The 22,719-nt window shown below is 39.1% G+C and overlaps 1 protein-coding gene across 4 annotated transcripts in view; it reads left to right on the top strand.

Annotated features, from left to right (window-relative positions):
• Window positions 1-4,181: 4,181 nt before the first annotated feature.
• Window positions 4,182-22,719, top strand: part of LOC131810280 (guanylate-binding protein 4-like) — a 43,172-nt gene continuing 24,634 nt past the window's right edge. For 2 of the 4 annotated variants that reach the window (XM_059138021.1, XM_059138018.1), the window contains exon 1: window positions 20,751-21,046. The gene's annotated coding sequence lies outside the window, so the exon portion shown is untranslated. Of the gene's footprint in view, window positions 4,454-20,747; window positions 21,047-22,719 lie in introns of those variants that run through there. The other 2 variants (XM_059138019.1, XM_059138020.1) reach the window with 2 other exon arrangements.

The following is a 22,719-nucleotide window of genomic DNA, read 5'->3' as shown; positions in this document are numbered from 1 at the left end:
AGTTCATTACTCTATCTACAGTGTGCCTAGTTGTGTTTTTCTTTGTGTTTATCCTGTTTGAGTTTCCCTGAACTTCTGGATCTGTGGGTAACTGTCTTTCAGTTAATTCTGGAAAGTTATCAGTCCTGTTCTCTTTCCTTTCCATTTCTTTTGAAGTACATGATTACTGATATTGTGCTTTTCATTTTTAGCATTTCCATCTAACTCTATCAGTAGTTTCCATTTCTCCAGTGACTATACACATGTGATTGTATGTGCTTTTCACTTCCCCCCTTAGATCCCTTTATCCAATGATCATAGTGTTTTAAAGATCCTGTCTGATTGTTCCAACACTTGATCTATCTCTGTTTCTGGTGCTTGTTTTATCTTTTCACAATGGATAGTTTTACTTTATTTTTTGTATATCTCATTTTTTTTCATTGAATGCTAGGCATTGTTTCAAAAATAGCTGAGATTGGGATAGTAATATTTACCTAGAAATAGGACCTCTTTTATGTTACAATGTTTGTGGCAAGCATTGATTCAATGAATTGTAGTTCGGTTAGCTCTGGGTTTTGCTTTGCTTTTTCTATAGCTACCTTCAGTGTACCAGAAGCCTCAAATTTCTCCAGTGGAGTTCTGCTACTACATTGTTCTTTATGTAAGGCCTAAAATGCCAGAATGTTTGTCTTGATGTTGCTATTCCTCTCCCAGTTTTAGCAGCCCTGACATATCTATGTCACAAGGGTCTTTTTCTTTAGGCTCTTGTTCCTGCCCCAGTGATAGGCTGCTGGGACTTTGGTTCAAGTTAACCTGGTTATCTCTACTCTACAGGTATTGCTGTGCAATCGCAAATGATGGAATGTTCAGGTGGCCCAAAGGGCTCCCTCATGTCTCATGCTCTCCACTAAATTTGCCTGATGAAGGCCACTTTTATGGTCTTTCAGCTAACCTTGTGTAGCAAGATATTACAAAATGAGACTCTTCATGTCTGTTTATTTTTATTGGCCCCAAGGCTGAATACAGTAGGTGCCAAAAACCCCACAATTTCTAATACAAGATACTAAGACCATTTTTTCTGGAGTTCAACTAATAGAAACACTTCCATTAAATGAAGCCTCATTAACCTCTGTCTGTTTAGGAAAACATTTTGACAATTCTTATTTTACCAATAATATACTCCTGTGACTGAGATTTATTGAATATAATTTTAAAAGGTATTCTTCTTTGCAACAATTATAAACCATAGAATCTGCAAGAAAGTTCAAATTTATTTTTACATTCATTACTAAATAATAATTTTTAAAAATCTTGTTTATAGTCCAAAAAAAAACTACCTAGCTATACATTCCTTTTTTTCCGAAAGTGACATCTTTATAACCCCATTAATAAAATGAAAAACAAAGACATAAGTGGGGGTACACTTCTTCAATCCAGTTAGGAGAGAAAAGACTGTCCTTACTCATATGCCTACCTACCTCGTACCTTAATGTCTATGTCTCAGCTTGCGTTCAATGCTCCAAATAGCCAAGTTTAGTGTCAGGACCGATTAAAAATCTGTCTCTGATATTGTTGCATATACAATTATAACATATACTTCATTTCTAAGTATTATATGGTTGTATTTTTCAAGATGAGCTCATACAACCCAGCTAGAGATTATATTTTTCTAACTACATTTCCAGCTTGGTGTGGTCATGTGATTATGTTCTATATATAATATGAACAGAAGTGCATGTATGTCACTTGTGGATCTAGGCCAGAGAACTCTGAACCTGTACTCCATGGATCTCTTTTCTTTCCTACTGTCTGGATCACAGATGTGGCAGCAGTCAAGCTTTGACCTTGTAGATGAATACAGTGACTTAGTGGGTTGGGTACAGAACAACAGGATGCAAGGAACCTATATACCTGAATGATCCTGTGGAGCAATGTTTCCATTCAAGCCAAGAGCAGAATGACTATAGCATGTTTTTTAAGCTGAACCAAGAGTCTCCTGAATAAGTTTTCTGCAGTATCTCCTATTCTCCCTCTTCTCCTGCCATCAAAGGGATGGACCTCAAGCACAGCTCTGAGCATACCTAATAATCTTCACTGTCCCTGGAATAAAGTCTATGACCAGGGCTGCAAATGATCTCCCAACCTCATCCTCAAAGGGTCCATTGGCTACAGTGGACTCTGGCTGATTCCTAGCATTTACTCACTACCATTGCATATTTACTCATTCCCTTTCTTTGTTTTAAAATACAATTCATCCTATCTCTTTGATGAAATTGGAGTCATCCTCCAAAATTCAGCATAAATGGTACCTTCTTGTGAAGCCATCTATAATTTTTCTAAGTATAATTAATTGTTGCTTTTAAAGAGACTCAAATATTTCATTTGTAACATTATATTAACATTGACCACTTCTCATTTTATTTACAGTATCTGCTCCTTCAAGATATAGTTTCACCAAGAGTGAGAACTTAGCTTTGGTTCATTTTTAAATATCCATTAGCAATGGGTCCCATCTTGAATTATATGCTTTAGTAAAATGTGCCCTCAACTGTTGCAGGAAGAAAAAAAAAAAAACCCTCATTGCCCAATTTGAATAATCCCAAGTATAAATAGACAACTGAAAACAAACCAATAATCTAATTTCACAATGGTATTACATAAGAAGAGTACATTTTAGCATTTAATATTGGGCAGGATAATATATAAGCTCATTTTAAGGTCAACTTTCCAATAAAAATGTGATTAATAGCATTATACATCAAAGGAAAAAGATTTTAAAGCTTCAATATGAAATTCTACTTACACATGGGTTACACTATTATGACACAAGTTTGTCATATTAGGAACTTAAGAAAGGTATGGAAGTGAATCTCTAATATGTAAACACTGGTACTTATTTTTTGTCTCATTGTAATCAGAGTCAATTTCACAAAAATATATTGGTGAAATTGGGTAAGATTCTTAATATCTTCTCAATTCACTCTGAACATTCTGGACATAGGAAAAGAACTGATGAACCAGACAGTACATTGTTATAGCAAAACAGTTCCTACCTGTATTCATTCAGAAAATGAAATGTCATAAAAAAAAAAAAACTAATTTAACTTCAATTCTTGTTCTATTGCTCAGCATAAGGGAATAAAATTTTAAGATGTATTAAAATGGTTCATCTGTGTGCCTCAACTTTTTATGTCAGAATTATTGCTCATACTGAAATTCAAATATGATAGGAAGCACTCTAACAGAACTAAGACTTGGAAACTAAGGTAAAATGTTTGTAGCATTTGTCAGCTTCAAAAAAATGTTGCTTATGATTCATTTGCTCATTTTATTTTTTATTTGCTCCTTTTAAACATTTACTTTTGAGTTTTTATTATTTTATTTAAAGCTGAACCCTAAATTATATAAACTTCAAGATAGCAAAACTCCCATGTACGCTAGAATAAGCAGAGCAAAAATCGAGAAAAATATGCAACATAGTCATTATCTCTGGACTGTTATACTAGTCTTTCTGTTTTTTTTTATAGTGTTCACTGATTCATTAGCTGGGTACAATACCCAGTGCTCATCAGATCAAATGCCCTCCTTAAAGCCCATCACCCAGTTAGCCCATTTCCCCACCCCTTTCCTTCTGCATCCCTCAATTTGTTTCCCTTTTTTTTTTTTTTAAGCTGCTTTTTTTTTTTTTTTTTTTTTTTTAAGATTTTATTTATTTGAACCAGAGTTCCCCGCTGAGCAGGAAGCCTGATGCAGGGCTCCATCCCAGGAGCACAGGATAATGACCTGAGCCAAAGGCAGATGCTTAACCAACCGAGCCACGCAGGTGCCCCATAATACTAGTCTTATACATAAAATATGTAACTTACATTATAATACTATAATGTTTATATAAATATTTTTAATATAAAAGAACACTCGTGCTAACTACAAGAGTACTTTTTTAAAATGAGTGAGAAAGGGAAGAAAAAATAAGAAGTAAACATTACAACACAGAGAGAGAGAGAGAGAGAGATTCAAGCAAAGCCCAAAGCTGTCCCCTGAGGAGGATGCACCCCGGGAGACAGGCAGCTTCATGCCCCGCTGCGCCGCCGCCGCACTCCCGCCGCGACCTCAGTTTCCCGACCAAGGCCACGGAGCCGACTGCGCATGCGGCGCCCGTCCGCCTTGGGCTCCGGGACAGCTGAGGCGCAGGCACCGCACGCACCTGCCGCGCGCCTCGTCCCACACGCCCCGCTGTCCCGCCTCAGTGAACAGGCGAAATCCCCCCTCAGTTAGCGCCGCAAAAACTGTGCGTGTACTTTCGATTACGGTGCTCCGCGTCCCCCACCCACGGCGGCATGGCTGTAATATCCGGCAGCTCTCCCGCTTCCAAAGGGAACAGGCAGTTTCCTGAGAAGCCAGACGCAGGCGGAGCGCCTGAGGGGAGAGGGAGAGCGCCCGAGAACTTGTGCCCTGACTGCAGCGCCCTCCGGATGTCAACTTCGCTCCTAAACTTGGTTTTGCGCGGCCGTTTCGGCTTCGAGAACAGCACAGGCCCAAGCACAGGGCAGCGGGAAGGCGGCGGGAGGCCGGCGCGGGGAGCTTAGTTCCCGCCTCTCAGCGTGTCCCCTGGACCAGGGCGTCCACTGGGCAACAACACTCATGCCTCGTCCCGGGAGGCGCCGCAGCCCCTCAGGCGTCACCATGGGCCGGGCGTGGCAGAAGCACCGGCGCCTGCCGCCTGGGCTGCGGAAGGGGACTGAAGCCTTTCCCGGACTGGGTGGGGTCGCCCTTCCTGGGGCGTGTCCTGACTGCCCCCTGCCGAGTGCTGGGAAAACAGCCTGGATGGCCCTTCTGTCACTGACTACTTAAATCACAGATTTTTTTCTGGCTTATTTTGTATTAAGTACATTTAATTCCATAGATTCTAAAAATCTGTATTATATAGAGCAATTCGGTCTCGTTTACATTAACCAACTGTTAAAAATATAAAATTTACTTGCGTCTATTTATCAGGCACTTTTTTTTTTAAGGTTTTATGTATTTATTTGACAGTAAGAGAGAGAGACAGAGAACAAACAGGCAGAGGCGGAGAGAGAAGCAGCCTCCCTGCCGGGAGCCCAATGGGGCCTCCATCCCAGAATGCTGGGATCATGACCTGCACCGAAGGCAACCGCTTAACCAACTGAGCCACACAGGCATCCCTATCAGGTGCTTTTTAAATACATGGTCCATACACAAACTGCATCAGAATTACCTGTAGCAGTTGTTGCAAATATGGATCTGGAAGATCTTAATCACTCTATATTCTCCTTATGGATAATAACTTTTGGAAACTGTTGACTGTCTACAGATCTAATAGAATTACCTCATTCAACTTGTTTAATTTGGAATCAAAACTTTTTTTCTTGGCTATCTCAGCCCTCCTTTGCAGGAAAAACAAAAACCAAGCAAACAACCAACCAAATAAAACCAAACCTACAATTCTGTAAGCTCATTTACTCCTTCCCAAAGCTTTTTGAAATATTAACTCTAAGAACTCTGCAATTCTTCCTGCTTATAACACACCAAGAAAGGACTCATATTTTACTCCATACTGCTCCTCGAGAGCTGACATAAAATAAGATATATTATTCGGAGGAAGTCTGTGGAACCAATGTTTTTTCCTGACAAAAGGATTTTTAGTTTATCTAGATTTCTTGGTCCTTTACAGCTTATAGGGGCTTATTGACACATATGAACTCATGGCCTCACTTGCCTATTGGAGAAATAGTATATTGACTCTGGGAATTTAAAAATAACTTACTAAGAAACCACTTGTCATTAACCAGTAATGAATCAAGAGGGAATAATTGTTTCACCCATAATATTGATAATAACATTGAGGCTTGCAGAGATAAGATTCTTTTTCAAGCTCTCATAGGAGTGATTTGAACTGAACATTTGAACTCTTGACAGCCTGATGCCAGAATGTGTTGGGACAGCCCTAGATAGCACTGGGTTCCCCTTGCCTGACATCCTCCAAGGATGCCCTCCCAGTCAGCCCTTGCTGATGACTGCTCCTGCCTGCTCTTCTCTTGACAGGATGTGCCCTATCCTTCCTTACTTGGAGAGAGCCAAATTCTTTATCTCTTCTCTCAAGATCACTTCTCCATCCAAACTGCCTCCAAAGCCCACAGATTTACTATAAATCTCAGCAAGCTTACAGATCACCTTCATTTTGTCTCTTTCTTAGAATACTCTTTGTATAATTTCACCACCCAATATGCTGTAACATCATTTCCTATTCATTTACTGCAGAGCATGTCCCACCACCTAGCATACACATATTTCTGGTTTCTTAATGCTTCATGAGGCAAGAATTTGTATTCCTTTTCCTTTTTTTTTTTTTTTTTTTGAGAATCCCAGATACTGAACATCTAAAACAATGCCCAGTACGTAGTGAATATTCAGTGTATCTTTGTCAATGTAATACATATTGGTAAACCTAATGATATGTTTAGTCTTTCTATGTGAACTTTCTGAGTATATTTTATATTACTGATCACTGCCTCATTCTTTTTTTTAAATATTTTATTTACTTATTTATATGACACAGAGAGAGTTTGAGAGAAGCAGAAGCAGAGGGGAGTAGCAGAGGGAGAAGCAGGCTCCCTGCTGAGCAAGAAGCACAGTGTGGGGACTCAATCCCAGGACCCTGGGATCATGACCTGTGCTGAAGGCAGATGCTTAACCAACTCAGCCAACCAGGTACCCCACTGCCTCATTCTTGATATGCACTCATCCTAGGCTTCTGAGGCATGTTCTCCTAGAACTCCTAGGACCTTCCCTGACCACTCCTCAGTTTCCCTCATGTCTTATTCTGTTAGCAATAATACTCAAAATATGAGTGTTCTCAAGGCTCCATCATCAGTCCTTTGCTTTTCTCATTTTAATTTTATGCATCCTCTGGGCAAAGTCTTATAAGGACATTCCTACAGTTTCCATGCATAAACTGCAGTCTTACAGATATACAATGAATATGCACCTAACTCCCAGGCAGAAATTTTTCCTGAGCTCCACCGCTGTTCAAAGTAGCAATGTTTATTTGGTATCCTGTATGAACTGAGAATTGGCTTCTCCTCTTACTGAGATGAGAACTTACTATCAGGAGATGCAAATGAGCAGGATAAACTGTGAATAATGCTTTCTAGCAGGAGATACATGCATTCAGGGTTATACTATTCCATTTGAATGTTCTATGAGTCTACAACTAGTTACACATGTCCAGAAAAAAGTCAACAACCTCTGAAAAGACACTGCTGTGATTATGTTTGTTACTTTTCCACATCAACTTAGTTATTCAAGTGAAAAACCTAGGGATCATTTAGATACCTTCTAATCATCTTAATCCTTTAAATCATTCTATCTGCTGTTACTTTTCAATTTTAACTGTCTTTACTAATTTGCTCCTTTTAGAAAATTTTCTTGGTTCAGTCTTCCTTCAGTGATATTACATGATCCTTTTTTGAGTATAGTTAACACACAATGTTACATTAGTTTCAGGTGAACAACTTAGTGATTTGACAAATTTATACATTATGCTGTGCTCACCACCAGTGTGACTACCATCTATCCTGTTACATGGCTATTACAGTGTCATTGACTGTATTCCTTACGCTGTGCCTTTTATTCTGACTTACTTATTCCATAACTGGAAGCCTTTATCTCCCTCTCCATTTGGACTTTCCTTCTTTTTTATTTAGGCACTATTCTGTACCTATATCTATCATGCTGCTTTCTCTACTCAGGGTGCAATGATGTATTGTCTATTTACATCAATACAATATAAGTTCTAGAATTATCTATGGTTGCTGCGGAAAACACTAGGATTTGTCTTGAGCACTCACTCTCTCCTTTTCTCATTGAAAAAGAATATTTGATTTTTACCTGGGCGCATGACATACAATTTGCATTTACAATTGGAAATTAGAATTTCTAATTTAAGTAGAATAGGGAATTACAATTAGAGACACTAAATGCCCTGGGCTTCTTTGCAGATAATCTTGCCATGACATGTAATTCTAGTAAATAATTATAATGAGATGTTATTATGCATAATCAATCACCTAGGAAATGTGCTTAGAGGGAGGAAATATTGTCTCTTTTTCCCTATACTCTTCTGCTGAGTGCAAGGTACATGTGAGAGTAAGAAAATTTTACCCATGAGGTGGCATGTTAAACAACAGCTAAGCAGCATACAAAAGGAACTAGGGCCTCTATGCTAATAAAGCACAACCAGGGGGTTTCAACTCTTTTAAGAGTCAGGAGGAGAAAACACATTAGGCCACCCAGACCAGCTGATTGGGTGCAGACTACACATACATTGGACTCGAAAGTGAGGGGAGCTGGGGATTGCATATGGGACAAGTGTCAACAAGGCCTAATCACAGGAGCAAGCACTTAGAGGTATAAAGTATTGACCTAATTCCAAGACCTGACCTACAGAAAAGCACATACTCTCCCTGAAGGTGAAGCAGGAAGAATCAGATCTTAACCCCAGTGTAGGCAGGGTTGACTGACAAGGGTTTCATCCAATAAAACAAGCCTAGGACCTAATCAGAAAGTAGGTCCAATCAGTCTGATCAGACCAATCAGAAAGTAGGATCATATCACGCAGCCAGTCCAAATGAGGACTCACTATGGCCAGTTTAAAGCTACTGCCTCAAGAAGGTTTCAGGATATGGGCTTTCTATGCCCTGGAAGCTACGGAGGTGAGTGGGGATGGGCAAGAGTTCTGCAAGTATGAAGGGCCCTGGAGTTCCAAGGTTAGCTGATGGGATGCTTACTACTGTGCACGGGCTTTCCACCACAGCACTGGAACAGTGCAAGTGCTGGGAGGAGTCGGGTCTCGGGAACAGGTTTTGGGGGGTGCAAAGCATCTGCTTAATCCCACGCACTAGGTACCCAAAGATGAATATCCCTGCTGAATATCCCTGGTAGTCCTGGTTTCAGGAGAAGCCTGGGTTGCCATTAGGCAAGAAGGTCACACAGGGAGTGATGCCAGTTGAAAGCTGCTCACTCAGAATAATTTTCTTGGGGTGGACTTTCTCTAACCTGAGACTGTGCAGGTATTTGGGGATCAGCCTAAGCAGCACAAACATGGAAGGCTCAGGCTGTCCAAAGCCAGCCAATGTATTGCACAGTTCACATGCTTCTGCCCTTGCAGGACAGGGTAGCCAGAAGCCTGGAATAGAGTAAGCGTCCGGATATGCTGGGTCACAGAAATGGGTTTGGAGTGGGGAGCACTAGGTATTTACCTCATTCCAAATCTTCAACTACACAAATGTGCATATTTTCTCAGAAGGCAGACCTGGAGGAATCGCCCTCTTGCCATGATATCCTCTAATACAAGACACCTGGAACCCTTGATTGGTAGAGAAGCCCAGGATCCCATCCAGCAGCAAATCCAAATAGGGATTGACTGTCACCAGTTTAAAGCTCCCACCTCAGGAAGATTTTTGGTGAGCCAGTTTACTCCACCCTTAAGGCTATGCAGGTGACTGGGAAGTGGCCCAAGTTTCTCAGGCCTTGAGGGCCTTGGCTGCCCAAGGCTGGGTGGCAGAGTATGTACTGTTCAGGCATGGGTGAACAGGTCAGAATAGCCTGGGACATGGATCAGGCAAGTGTGGGAAAGGCTGAGTCACAGCTCTTAGGGGTTTATGGAATATGCCTAATTCCAAGCTCTCACCTACACAAATGAGCCTATTCCCCCTAAAGGCAATACTGGAGGATACCATACTGCTGACTTCCCAGTATCATCCAATAAAGTACACCTTGGAGCTCTGGTGGGAGAAGCCTGGTACACAATCAACAGCAGGTCTAAATGGAGAATGACTGTAGCCTACTTGCCGCTGCCACCTCAGAGTGGAACCTTTTGAGATATGGACTCCTTATATTCTGGAAGGTATTCAGGGCTTTAGGCCTGGGCCCCAGATCCCCAGCCCTGGTAAGCCCCAGCTGCCCAGGGTTTACTGAAGGACTGTGTATTACACATGTGCTTACAGCTCATTTCGGGATTATCAGCGATATGGAACATGGCAAGGGTTGAGTGAGGCTGATCACAGGAGTAGGACCTTGGGTAAACAAGCATCTGCCCAGTCATGAGCCCTAAACTAGCCACTGACTTATATTCCTCATGAAGGCAAAATGTGAGGTTATTGGCAGGGAGGGACTGGGCTGATTCATCCTGTTTTCCTTCAACAGGAAACACCTGGGAGCTGTGATAATAGGAGAAGCCTGTGACCCAATTAGACCACAAGTTCAAATGAAGACTGACTGTTGCCAGTTTAAAGCTCCACCTCAGATGAATTTTCAGTAGGTGTGCTCCCTCCGGTGTGGAGTCTATACAGGTGGTTAGTCACACACCTGAGCTCCACAGGCCTGGAGGGACCCTGATTCCCAAAGCCATAGGCGGAATGTGTACTGGGCTCCTTCCCATTGGAAGGCCAGGGTAGCCAGGGACCTGGAACAGGTAGGTATCTGGAGAGGCGGAGTCCTAGGAGCAGAATCTTGGAGGAGCAAGGAATCTGCCTATTCATAAGCTCTGACATACCCAATGGGTAATACTACCCCAAAGACGCAACAGGAGATTACTTTGACTATCTTGCAAGGTAGTTGAGTGGACTGGCCATAGTACCCTTCAAAAAGTGACACCTGGGTGCCTTGGGCATAGGTAATGCCAACCTGGGTAACTTCAATTTTTAAAGGTCAACTTGTATTAAATCATATAACCTAATCATGACATGAAAAATCCAACAAATTCCCAGGGATCATGTAAATTCTTTCTCTGATTTAACCTGGAGCCTGATAACTAGTGTTTGATATAGAGTCAACCATTCTTAACTGTTACATGCATGTGCTCATGCTACCTCTGTGGAATTGAGAACCCTTTCTCTTTTATAGAACTGCTTAATAGGGGCACCTGGGTGGCTCAGTGGGTTAAAGCCTCTGCCTTTAGCTCAGGTCATGATCTCAGGGTCCTGGGATCAAGCCCACATCAGGCTCTCTGCTCAGTGGGGATCCTGCTTCCCCCTCTCTCTCTGCCTGCTTCTCTGCCTACTTATGATCTCTTTCTGTCAAATAAATAAAATCTTAAAAAAAAACTGCTTAATAAAGTATCACTTAATGAAGGATTGAAAAAGAAGTCTGAGGAGTTGCATTTAGAGTTATATTAACTAAAAGAAGAAACTGAAACAAGTAAAAATAAAAGTGGTTATTGTTTTCAAAGATGATAGATATGTCTGGCAGTGTGGTAATTGTTTCACTACCTGGTACTGCTAATCTGTTTGGTGTGGGGATAAAAATTTTCAGCTCACTGACAAAACAGGCTTATATTTCCTGGCATGGATATTACAAAATGAAGCGTCTTTTGTTTTAATAGCATAATACTGTAGCTCATTTTTGAAGCCTATGTGTCATACTAGTTTCATTCAACAAAAGTTCAAAAATAAATGATTCAAAAAATATTAGTACATTATAATTATTTTATTAACATTTTGGTATTTTGGCTAATTTCTCTTTTCATATCTCATACACATTTGTTCAGTGTATTCATGATGAAAGGATATACAAAGACTTTATAACAGAGTTCTATTCCTTATATAAATGTTCTAAATACAAGTTGTTAGAACCATCAACTTACAGACACCATATTCTAATCAAATGACTTACCTGTTTTTGTCCAATGGTCATAGTGTGAAAACAGTGTAGGGGAAACAATGCAGTGAACACTTTCAATCAAATATGTTGGAATCAGAGGTACCTGGCTGACTCAGTAGATCATGAGTTTCTTGATCTTGGGATTGTAAGTCCAAGCCCCATGTTGGGTTGAGAGATTACTTAAAAATAAAATCTTTTTTTAAAATGTTGGATTTATCTTCTATTGGAATTTTATCCTTATGCTGGTGCATTAGTATGGATTTGATCAGGAAAATAGAGTGACCACCATGCATTGATTATGCTTCATGTCAATATAGGAAACATAAATAGGAAATGTAAATGAAATATAAATGTAATATATAAATATAAATATAATATAAATATAAATGAAACATAAATGATGCAGGGGAGCTAAGGTGTGAAGGTCTGATTGGGGAGATTTGGTGGGACGAAGAGTTACTAAGCATTGAGCCTGAAGCATTCATGCAGAGAGAGAAGATGGAGCTTGTGGGAAAGTCCAAAAATCTGTACCCATCTGACTATCAATACAAGACTGGAGAGATCTGCGGAATAGCTGCTTCTGGCCAGCTTTGCGAATGAAGCCCCAAGTTGCCCTGGAATCATGGTATTCACTCTACTTCTGTCTTCCAAATAACCTTTGAAACTTGTATCTAGAATATATAAAGAACTCTTACAGCTCAATAATAAAAAGAGAAATTACCCAAGGAAAACATGGGCAAAAAAATATGAATAAAGATTTCTCCAAAGAAGATATACATGTGGCCAACAAGCCAAAGAGAAGATGCTCAGCATCATTAGCCATTAGGAAGATGTAAAATCAAAACCACAGTGAGATACCACTTCACACCCACTAGGATGGTAAGAATCAAGAAGACACATAGTAATGTGTTGGTGAGGAAGGATGTAGAGCAGTTTTGACCTTCATACATCGCTAGTGAGAACGAGAGGTAGGACGGCCACTTTGGAAAACAGACTGGCAGATTCTCAAAAGATTAGAGGTAAAATTCCCTTATGACCCAGCAATTCCATTTCTAGCTATATACTAAGTGTGACAAAGTGAGACCCTCAAGACCTGGGTTGTACAATTCCATTTATGTAAGGTTAAGGTTGAAATACATTTAGTTTGGCTTCAGTTTAGGATGATGAAAAAGTTCTAGAAATGGATAGTGGTGATGGTTACATGACAATGTGAATGTACTTCACGTCACTGAACTATATATTTAAACATGGTTAAAATGGTAAGTTTTAGTTATATGTATTTTACCACAATGGAAAATTAAAGTATCTGTTTCACAGCTCTATTGAGCCAGCAACATCTAAATGGTTTGTTCTGTAGTATTATCAGTTGAATTTATGATCACACAAATTTAAACTCATTTTGTGTTGTGTCAGTATCCAAGTTCATTGGCAAGGATTGCAAAGAAGCACACCTTGAGAGGCAGATGTTGATGTCACATTGCCCTCCTGGTAGCCAGAGTAGAAAAGGGGCTAGCCGAGGAGCCATAGCTTTAACAGCAATTAGTAAGTTGACTTTGAAGAATGAGCTGCTTACTCTTATTTCTTTATCACTTCAGTGGACCAGTGCATGTGTAGAGGGAAAAAAACCAGTCAATATCAATTGACGATATTGAAGGTATTTATGCTAAATATATTAAGATAATATGCTAAAAATAAAAACTGATCCAATTCCTAAACAGAATAGGCCTCTAGGAGGTCATTAATGCAGTTTCCATTTTCCTCATACTCTAGGAAATGTAACACCAAGACAAAGGAGATTGGGTTTGGCTGATGGCTCTCTAAAAGTCCTCCCACTGCAGGAATTGTATGAAATGGTAAAATGTAGTCCAAGGGCCGCACTCTCCTTCTACATTTGTTTTGTTTTTGGTCTGGTTTTTTTTTAAAAGATTTTATTTATTTATTTATTTGACAGACAAAGATCACAAGTAGGCAGAGAGGCAGGCAGAGAGGGAGAGAGGAAGAAGCAGGCTCGCCGCTGAGCAGAGAGCCCGATGTGGGGGCTCGATCCCAGGACCCTAAGATCATGACCTGAGCTGAAGGCAGAGGCTTCAACCCACTGAGCCACCCAGGCACCCCTCTCCTTCTACATCTGTAGCATGATTATTAGAAACATATTCTGAAAGAGTAGTGGAAATGAATGAGAAGGTAGACCCTCCTCCTGAGCAAGGAGGCTTAATGGAACCCACAGCACTGAATGTGAAATTTCCATTATAGTGTGAGCTCTTTATGGTGACAAGTACACAGGCACTTAGGTCTTCAGGTTTTGTATTAGATTCGTTTTATTATTATTATTATTATTATTATTATTATTATTATTGGGGTAGGAACACTCAACATGAAATCTACCCCCTTAACAAATCTTTAGATGCACAGTACATTACTATCAGCCATAAGCATGTTGGTTCTACATCAGATCTTTAGAATTGATTCATTTTGTAAAACTGAAACTTTATGTGTGTTAAGCAGCAACTCCCTATGCCCCTCTTTTCTTAGATTCTGATTTTTTCCTTTGGGGTGGTTCTAAAAGACAACCCCCTCCCTCTTCAAATCTTAAAGTCTCTCCATTTTTGGTTTGTGGACTCTGCCACTCAAGAAATGGTAAAAAAGGAGACATTAAGCTAGGGATAACGTTTCCCCCTCATAAACCGGGCCTGATGTGGTTTTACAGTGAGAACTGCCTAACAGTGAGATCTAATACCCAAGTCAAAATTTCAGGATTTCTCAACTTAAAGTGGACCAAATGTGAAAAGGAAGTACTTCTTGAGGTGTGGCCTAAGGCCAGTGCACTTACCTATGTCTTCACACCAAAACAGATGCAGTGAGCCATGGAGGTCACACCCACTAATTGTTGTGAAGGTGTTTTTCAGATTGGGTCTCTGGGACAGAGATGAGATGGTTTTTCACATCAGGCCCATTTATGTCACTGAATTGTCCCCCTGGGAAGTCAGAGCTGTGTCTCTGAAGGGTCTCCCAGAAAGAAGAATAACCAGGTGCCTGGAACCAGGTAGTACTTGTTATTGTCACCAATGTGGTTCCAGGCTGAGTCTCACCTCATTTAAGGTGAGGTGAGGTGATTGGAGGGAACTCACTGGATTGAACTTGTATGGAATAAGGGAACAGGGAATTTTCTAGGGCTTCTCAGAAAGTGACATGAGAGATGCTTTGGACTGCCATAAACTCGTAATTATACAGTAGTAGCTTTCCAGGCCTTCCTCAAGGCTCTTTCTTCTCCTAAATATCTATCTCATTAATTAAAATCCTCTATAATTTTAGTTTTTCATGTATGCCCTGTATTCCAAAAGATCATCACTAAAATGAAGATGTGCCCTCCCTCTAGTCATGTACTCTTTAGCTTGCTGGCAAGGGGACATGCTTATTATAGTCAACAGCCAAGCTAGATCATTGCATAGTTCTGAATTCTATTCTTTTATTGTGTTTTTTTGTGTGTGTATGTGGTGAAAACATAATCAACTCTTCAAGAAATTTCAACTATACAATACAGTATTGTTAACTATAGTCACATTGTTGTATATTAGATCTCCAGAACTTATCTTACATAGCTGAAATGTACTCCTTGACCAATATATCCCCCATTTCCTCCTCCCCCAGCTCTTGGCAACTGACATTCTACTCTCTGCTGCTATTATTTTATTATTTTTGATTACACATATAAGTGAGATAATGCAGTATTTGCATTTCTGCATCTGGCCTATTTCTCTTGACATTATGTTCTCCAGGTTCAATCCACATTGCCACAAATGGCAGGATCTCCTTCTTTAAGTCAAAGTAATATTCCACTTCACTTATATGCCACATTTTCTTTATCCCTTTATTGACTGGTGGACATTTAGATTGTTTCCATATCTTGGCTATTGTGAATAATGCTTCAGTGAACATAGGGATGCAAATATCTCTTTGAGATCCTGATTTAATTTCCTTTGGATATATACCCAGGGGCTGGCTTGCTGGGTAATATAATAGTTCTGTTTTTTAAATTTTCTTAGGAACCTATCATTCACAGTAACAGTAAAAATAATAAAATACTGAGAAATAAACTTTTCCAAAGAGGTAAAAGATTTGTACGCTGAAACTTATAAATCAGTGATGAAGGAAAATAAAGAAGATACAAATAAATGGGAAGACATCTCACATTCAGGGATTAGAAGAATTAATATTGTTAAAAGGTCCATACTACCCAAAGTGCTCTACATATTCAAAGCAATACCTATGCAAATTCTGGTGGTATTCTGTGCAGAAATAGAAAAATTACCCTAAAACCTGTGCAGAGTCACAGAAGACCCTGAATAATCAAAGCAATCATGAGCAAGAACTAAGCTAGCAGCATCACATCTCCTGATTTTAAAATATATTAAGAATCTACAATAATAGGAACAGTATACACTGGCATAAAAGCCAAGATTTAGGCTAATGTAATGGAATATGGAGGCTAGAAATAAGCACATCTAAGGCCAACTGGTCTTCAACAAAAGTAGCAAGAACACACAATAGGGAAAGGATAGCCTCTGAAAACTGGATATCCACATACAGAAGGATGAAATTGGACACTTACCTCACATCATCTGCAAAAATAAACTGAAAATGGATGAAAGACTGGGGCACCTGGGTGGCTCAGTTAGTTAAGCTTCTGCCTTCAGCTCAGGTCATGATGCCAGGGTCCTGAGATAGAGTCCCACATGGAGCCCCACATCCAGCGCCCTGCTCAGGGGGAGAATGCTTGTTCCTCTGCCCTTCCCTCCTACTTGTACTCTCTCTTAATTTCTCTCTCTCTCTCAAATAAAGAAATAAAATCTCTTTAAAAGTGGATTAAAGACTTAAAAGCTGTGGGTTTTTTGATGCTCAACAACATCCAACATGCTTTTAGTTTGGGTTGATTTTTATAGTTAAATCACCATGCTGACCCTCTCTGATTCTAGAATTCTTTAAGCCTGTGAATCTTGTTTCCTTTGTACACACATTTTTCTCAGTGGCAGAATTGCATTAAATAGATTTTTTAAACAGAAACTGCTTTAAGTTTGTGTCCCTTCAGAAGAGCTAGAGTATCCATAGCTTTGTAACCAAATGTTGTATAGCAGGATGTTAAAATGAGACACTTCCTGTCTGAGAATTTCCATCAAATAAACAGTTTCTAAAATAACATCATTATTTTTGGAGTTAAAGTAGTATAACATGAAAAAGCTTCATTTTAGCTAAATTGTCTCATTTATTTCCATAAATTCCATAAATAAATTTAGGAAACTATTCAACCATTCTTTCATTACCAATATTATACTCTCATTATGACTTGTCTATAATTTTAAATTTAAACTTTAAGACATTTTTTCCATAGCAATTACAAACCTGGGAAGCTAAAAGAAAAACTCCAAATTTATTTTCTTACATTTTAAAATAATAAAAACCTTACCATTTTTTATTTAAGATTTTTTTTTTAATTTATTTAGTCAGAGAGAGAGAGCGAGAGCGAGCACAGGCAGACAGAGTGGCAGGCAGAGACAGAGAGAGAAGCAGGCTCCCCATGGAGCAAGGAGCCCGATGCGGGACTCGATCCCAGGACGCCGGGATCATGACCTGAGCCGAAGGCAGCTGCTTAACCAACTGAGCCACCCAGGCATCCCTAACCTTACCATTTTTAAGGTAATACATACTTGATTTAAAATTGTAAAATATAAATGTTAAATTTAAAATATATAAAATATTAAGTACAAATAATAAATAAAAATAATTTTTTAGATCTTTTGGGCAAAAATTACTAGCTTTAAGTTCTTCATCTCTGGACTTGGCGTTTTTATAGCCTCCTCATGAACAAAAACAAAAGAGAGAAGATTTTAACCAAGTTGGCTGAAGGATTGTCTTCATAGGACTTGAGTCATGTGCTCACCCTTTCTTCTATAAAACCTTTTTTTCTCAAGATATGCATGTCCCCTATACTTAGCCCAGCTAGGGTTTAACAGTTTTGAAGCTACTGTGTTCAATTTCAGGACTTAAAGACATCTGTCTGTGATACTGTTGCATATACTTTTGAGTTAGATCATTAAGCTCTAAATTTTGTATTTTTATGCTTTACCTGGTACCGCCCCCCCCCCCAAAAAAACCCTCCAAATCCATCCTACTATAAGCAGAGAAGAAAACTGGAAGACAACAGAAAAAATATTAATGAATATCTCTGGACTATAAAATTAGGGATCTTATATATACACACATAAGTATGGTTTTTTGTTATTGAAAAATAAAAACACGTCAATAATAAAAGTCCTTCCCAAAAAGGAGGGAAGAGAAAAGGAATGACTAAGTAAAGCAATTTAAAAAAAAAATCCTTCCTTCTTGACAAAAGGCTGTTGAGATAGTCTCATCCTACCACTATTTTGTTCACATTCAGATCTGGTTCTCTAGATTTGTTGTGCTGGATCAAGAAGCCTACAACATTTATGGAAATTCCATCAATACTTCTTTGGAGATGGGCAGAGACAAGAAAGCAGGATAAATACTAATATCATACAAAGTAAACTTTAATAGATTACAAAGACAAAAAAAAAGGTCATTATATTATGTATTGAGATCAATACCTCAAGAAGATAAAACATTTGTAAATATATATGTACCCAACATCAGAGCTCCTAAATATATGAAGCAAGCATTGACAGAATTGAAGGAAGAAACAGACACATTTACATAACAATAGGAAAATCAATACCTCACTTGCCAAGAATGAGTACAGTTACCAGACAGAAGATCAATAAGGAAAGAGGACTTGAGCAACATTAGAAGCCAACTGGACCTAACAAGCATATACAAAACTCGACACCCAACAGCAGAATGCACAGTTTTCTCAAGTGCAAATGGAATATTGTCCACGGTAGACTTAATGTTAGGACACAAAATAAGTCTTAATACATTCAAATTATTGAAATCATGCTACCTATCCTTCACAGTGGAATGGAGCTAGAAATAAACTGGAAAGGAGGAGATAAAATTATCCCTATTTGAAGACAATATAAACTTACATGCAGAAAACCCTAAATGTTCACATACAAAAAAGTTATAATTAATGAATTCAGCAAAGTTGCAGGATATAAAATTAATACTCAAAATCAGTTGCATTTTTATAAGCTTACAATAAACAGATCATAAAGGAAGTTAAGAAAACAATCCATTTACAATAGTACCAAGAACAGGGGCACCTGGGTGGCTCAGTCTGTTAAGTATCTGCCTTGGTTCAGGTGGTGATCTCAGAGTTCTGGGATCAAACCTTGCACAGGGCTCTCTGCTCAGCAGGGAGTCTGCTTCTTTCTCTGCCTTTCCCTCTGCTCATACTCTCTCTCTCTCAAATTAATAAATAAAATCTTTTTAAAAAACAGCACCAAAAACAATAAATTCTTAGGAATAAACTTGAACAAGGAAACTAAAGGCGTTTTTATATTCAAAAACGACAAAACATTGCTGAAAGAAATTAAGGAAGACATGGGGTGTCTGGGTGGCTCAGTTGGCTAAGCGTCTGCCTTTGGCTCATGTCATGATCCCAGGGTCCTAGAATCAAGTCCCATGTCAGGCTCCCTGCTCACTGAGGAGTCTGCTTCTCCCTCTCCCTCTGCTCTTACCCCTGCTTATGCTCTCTCTCACTCTCTCCCCCTTTCTCTCTTTTTCTCTCTCGTAAATAAAATAAGGGTAAATTAAAGAAGATAAGAATAAATGGAAAGACATCTTGTGTATATGGATTATAAGACTTAGTGAAATAAACCAATCACAAAAAGACAAAAACTGTAATTCCACTTATACGGGATAGCTAGAGTAGTCAAGTTCATAGAAAGAAAATGTAGAGTGGTGACTGTCAGGGACTGAGAGGAAAACTGGTAATTACTATTTATTGGGTATAGGATTTCAGTTCTGCAAGATAAAAAGAGTTCTGGTGATCGCACAACAGTGTGAATATCCTTAACACTGTACTATATACTTAAAAAATAGTTAAGATAGTTATGTTATATATATTTTACCACAATTAAAAATAAATGTTATTGCTTGCATTCCATCACATATCAAAGGAAATGAGTCTCTTTAAAATTGACAATTAGAAATTTGTTGTCTGATACCACAAGTAACAGCTTTCTTAATTCAAGTCTGGTTTTAAGGAATTGTTTTTAATAGTATTATAAATAATGAATCTCTAATATCTCTTAGTTCTTAGTTTTTACCATGTTATTTACACAGAGCCAATTTCACACAAACATATTAACAAAAATGTAATTAATATTCTCACTGTCTTTTCAGTTAACTCAGAACATTTTCGGCAGAGGAAAGCAGCCCATGAACCAAAGGCCGCAGAGATTCCATGGCACAGCTCCTATCTATCCATCCAGAAGGCAACACATTGTAGTAAATGAGTAATTGATTACATAGTCCAGTTCTGTAGCACAATACCATGCAATGCCTTAAATTCATATTTTTTGTTATTTTTCCAGAATTATTGCTCATACTAAAGTTCAGATACAAAAGAGAGTACCATAAGAGAAGAAAAATAATAGAAAAACATTTTTGTAGCATGTTAGGTTTTTACATTTTTTTGTTCCTATTTTCTTTGCTCATTTTAAATAAATATCTGCTTGTGAACTTTTCTTTGTATTTGAGTGAACCCTCAAAATGTATAAGCTTCAGTTTCCCAAAATCTGCATCCACCCTAGGGGGAAAAAAAAATGGATAAACTGCGACTTAAGATAATAGTGATTATTTCTGAACTATAAAATAATAATTTCAAAATTATATATACATATCCCTTAATTTTATATGTATACATATGCATTTTATTGTTATTTTTTAAATACTTATGTAATACCAAGAAGGGCTTTTTTTTTTTTTTAATTAAAAAAAAAAAAAAAAGGCAGTGAGAGAATACGTAACCAAGTAAAAACTTAAAAAAGAGAAACAAAAACCTCTTCCTGACAAAGGACCTCAGAGTAAAGGTTGTTCAAATATTCTCAACCTACTTTGCTCACATTCACTCCCACTGCTCCGTATTTATTGGGGGTGCCAAGGAAACCTAAACCAGCTGTGCAGGAGGAAGGGATGCGGGAGAACCAAAGATGTTCTACTTCGCCTCATTCCCACAGTCAGGTATCCTGACGGCTAGCAGTGAAAATCCACATAGATGGAACAGGAATAATACCTCTCCTTTCGATTTCGGGCTCCATCCCGAACCTTCATGAAAAGCAAGGCTGTAATATCCGGTTTGCTTTAAGTTCTAAAGAGAACAGACCCTCTCCGTAGAAGCCAGACGCGGGAGCGGGAAAGGATAGGCGAGGGCAGCTGAGAACGTGTCCCCTGACTGCAGCGCCCGCCCTAGGTAAGTTCGCTGCTAAACTTGGTCTTCCGTGCATATAGCCGCTAACTAACTAACAACAACAAATTCCCAAACGCAGACTCCACGCTGGCAGGTCCCAAAGACAGCAAAAGAACCGGGAGGGTGCTAGATGGTGTGTGCCCTTTGGGGCGCTTTGCTTTGGCGGCAAAGCCACGGCGCGCACGCACAGTGTCCCCGGAATGCGCGGCTCCTCCTCTGGCGTCCCCTCACGTGTGCATAAAAAGCGCTGCACGGAAGGAGTGCATCCCACCGCACCCACAGAAAGGGGGATGAAGCCCCTTCTCAGACTGAAGGACCCCGGGTCATGTCGCAGAGGCCCTGCGTAGGGTAGGGTCGCTCCTTCCACTTCCCAACGCCCTTCCCCCTCAAACAGGTACTGCCTGCGCCCTGCTGAGCTTTGGAAAAACAAAAAGATGATCCTTACCTTAGAGACAATTGGAATCTAAAATTTGGATTGTCGATTGTTCTTTTATTAATAACGTCCAATATTCTGAAAATATTACAAAGCTATATTACATGGAATAATTCTTTGGCATTCTTCCTACTCATTGTTAATCAACTGTTAAAAATAACTGTGTGACGGAACTATATGGTTTTTTCATCATACACTGTTTCCAAATGCACAATCCCCGCAAATAATAACTGGCAGTATTTATTAAAAATAAAGGTTTTGAGCACTTAACCATCACTCCAGATAACTCGTACAGACAGTACCTTAGGAAACCAATGATCATTTATCTGTATATAATAGAACTATTGCATTCTACTTGTTTATTTTGGAGATAAAGGTTCTTCCTTTGCATGAAAAAAAATTTTTAATCATTTTGTAATATCATCTCTTCCCCAAAACTTTTCAAAATATTAATTATGAGAAGTCTATATTTCCTCCTCACACGGTATTACAAAGCTCATGTTTTACTTCTAATCTCTTCTCCCACCCATCCCTAGAAAAGAAGAGAAATTGCACAGAAGTCTGTTCAGAATCAGATTGATTTTTTTTTAAAGAAAAACTGTTTTAGTTACTGTATTAATTCTTGGTATTTCCCATTTACAGAACTTGTTGCTTCAATACTCCATGGCTTAACAGGCTCATTGTAGAAACAGTACATTAACTGTGGAAATTTTAATGTATTGGGAAGTTTTTGTTATTGCCCTGTACAGTAATGGATTAAGCAGGAATTACTTTTTTTTTTTTTTAAACTCGTAACACTGATAAGAAAGTCAAGATTTACAGAGGTAGGTTCCTTTTTCAATGTCTCCCAGGCAGTAGATGATTAGAACTCTTAAGTGTTGAACTACAACATTTTCCCTCCCAAATCAGTGCTAACATCTGGTCATGTCTCTCTTTTGCCCCTACCTGACACTGTAATACCCTTCTAGTCAGTGGTTCATGCTGGTTTGGCTTCTGCTAACTCTGGCTTCTCATGGGACAATTTGCTTTCAGTAATCATTGTCTCCTTGACACCAGCTTTTATTCGTGGGAAAGAATTGTCACCATTTTTCCCAAACCAATTTTTTGCCTTCTGGAATTTCACCCTGAGATCATGAACTGAGCCAAAGGCAGATGCTTAACCCGCTGAGCCACCCAGGTGCTCCTTAGATACTTATTTTTAAGCAATACTTGCATAGCATTTATTCGGTATCAAATATAATTT

Source organism: Mustela lutreola, chromosome 10, assembly GCF_030435805.1.
Source record: "Mustela lutreola isolate mMusLut2 chromosome 10, mMusLut2.pri, whole genome shotgun sequence".
Classification (NCBI taxonomy): Eukaryota; Metazoa; Chordata; class Mammalia; order Carnivora; family Mustelidae; genus Mustela; species Mustela lutreola.
This window is presented reverse-complemented; position numbering and strand designations above follow the sequence as displayed.